This window comes from Penaeus chinensis, chromosome 28, assembly GCF_019202785.1.
Source record: "Penaeus chinensis breed Huanghai No. 1 chromosome 28, ASM1920278v2, whole genome shotgun sequence".
Classification (NCBI taxonomy): domain Eukaryota; kingdom Metazoa; phylum Arthropoda; class Malacostraca; order Decapoda; family Penaeidae; genus Penaeus; species Penaeus chinensis.
Window position 1 is genome coordinate 4,311,977 of NC_061846.1, and position 2,500 is coordinate 4,314,476.

The window sequence follows — 2,500 nt, forward strand, 5'->3', positions numbered from 1 at the left end:
CAAGCACAGGCAAGTGGAAGCCAGTGGGAGTCGTTTTGTTCTTGTGACCACAATTTTTTTTTTTTTGATAAACGGAATAAGTTTTACCTTTATTATTTCTTTTATGTGTTGTTACTAAGTAAACACTCAAACTGCAAAGTTCCAGCTAAAAAACTGAACTGTTAACCCTTCCCACATTAGCCCACTTTCATCACCACTCGATAGTGCAGATACATCTGCAAGTTGCAGCATTCTTGACCTTCTTGCTTCAGCCAACTTGCACCAGCTTACTGCCAGTGTAGACACAGTTTAAGTCAGAGTTGATTTACACATTTATTAACAAATTCACCTGAATTATGAAGACCCATTTCCTTTCCTCCTGAGAGCTGTAAGTGTGGGCCCACTGCTAAAACACATCAGTAAGGCAAAAATGTCATTAGATAAGAGTCTACACATTTTCCTACATAAACAGGACAGGCACTGAATTCCTCACAAATATTTATGAAAACCTATCAGCCTATATTCAGAAGCTGTCACAATCGTTGTGCAGTATTTAAAAGTTAGCTTATATATTACACACTCATGAAGGCAACGAAAATAGCAAAGCCTGCATAGTGATCTTTGCACCAATGTTTTGTCATTCATCGAGAATGACTTTGAAAAATCTGAGGCACCCAAGTTAGTCACTCTTCAGAGCAGTAGAAAGGCATTGACAAAGTCATTTTGGGCATATGTAAAGTCACAGCTGAAATTACAATTAAGTACATGCAAACCTTAGCAATATATCTGCAAATATGTGTTCATCTTTGCTTATCACTGTATCACCATCTTTCCTTGGTGTAAATTAGCTGTTCTGAGAAATGCCCCTAGCACTATACACATTATGCAAAGTTCATCTTAATATGCAGCATTATTCTGAAAGATTCAGTATAATATAGAGCTTAAGTTATAGAGGCTTAACAGTTTATATACTATCCAAGAGATTATATCACAAATAACCTGATTTCTACATATTGTTTTCCCCTGAAATTTTACAGTTTATACCAATGATGAGAATGATATTACTGTAGCACAATACATAACTGAATTGAAGCAGATATGAATTGCCAAAAACAGTATCTGGATTTACAACCATTCAAAATTATTACCATCCATGTATTTTACATATCACTATAAAAATGCAAAAAAAAAAATTATACTGAAATATTACATTCCAAAGAAATTACAACACACCATCACAAAAATCAACAATCAAATACAAAAAAATATCAATAATAAAAAGCAAATTGATCTAGCATAGATATTATCATTGTGAAGAATTTCATATTTCAATATATTCTATCTTCAAATGCAATCTTTGTTTCAAAGCATTTTTACTTCATTTTTTTTCCTAATTCCACTATACTTCAACCAACACTATGTGTGTGTATATATATAACACCAAGGTCCAAGTAATTAACATTTAGTGAAAACATCCTCATCAAAATACAAGTTCAATCCCCTTAGTACTTGCACAAATACAGAGGGCATTGTTCAAGATCAATTTCCAAACACTTGTCCCTTACACATATTGACATTTGTTTGGGATACAAAAGACAAAACACATTGGTATTGCTGAGTGGTAGTCTTAGAAGTGTGAGGAACTTTACATATGCTTAACATATTTTATTGATTTTACTCTTTACAAAGCCTACTTTTTAAATTGCGTATACATCAAATGTTAATACCCATTCTAATAATAATGGGCAATTATCTACACGTTATTACCTATTCCTAAAATAATTCTTCATAAAATTAAGTCTCCATATGATAATAAATAGCCACAACTGAAATTTTTTAATATTTTACATATCTGCTGCCAATTTTCTATGAAGTTGCTCTATAACTATGAAGTTGCTCTATAACTGCTTCATCAAGAAATGTTCTAAAACCTAAAAAAAATAAAATTATCGTATCAATCTCATTACAGGCAATACAATTGCAGTAAAATCTAAATAGAAGAGAGGCCATTTATGTAAATAAATTTACTAAATAGCAAACAAGGTCTTCTTCCACTATACTTTCTTTCTCCAGTATTTATATTTTCTCTATTTTCTATATTTTTCTTATTCTTTTTGTTTCTATTTACATATTTACCAAATTAATTTATCCATTTAAACAGTCTTACTCTTCTTTCTTTTTCCTTTTTTTTTATTCATCAATAACTTCTATTAATGTTGCTTCCATTACAGTCAAAGGTATAGAGAGGTTGGGAGTCACTATAGTCTTCATCCATATAGAAAGAGACACAAGAGTTAACTGTTACTATGGACGGACATCAACCCATATTATGTGAATATTGTACTAACTGGAGGATGGGGTTAGTGAAACTTAGCTGGTGGCACCAATTACTGAATCAGTTTTTCCCATTTTAATCATCTATAGAGACTGGTCAGTTCTTACCTTTTAAAAGAACTCTTTTTACAGTATAAGCTAGAACTGATGTCTTTTTTTCCTTTCAAAAACTTTAGCATAGTAATTA

General features: G+C 31.7%; 1 protein-coding gene across 6 annotated transcripts in view; it reads right to left on the reverse strand.

The window, feature by feature from the left end:
- The window catches only part of LOC125040110 (transient receptor potential cation channel subfamily A member 1 homolog), a 93,050-nt gene that overhangs the window by 1,210 nt on the left and 89,340 nt on the right, over positions 1 to 2,500 (reverse strand). For all 6 annotated transcript variants that reach the window (XM_047634612.1, XM_047634613.1, XM_047634616.1 and 3 more), the window contains one exon: positions 1 to 2,500. This exon is cut by the window's left edge and continues 1,210 nt beyond it; it is cut by the window's right edge and continues 1,175 nt beyond it. The gene's annotated coding sequence lies outside the window, so the exon portion shown is untranslated.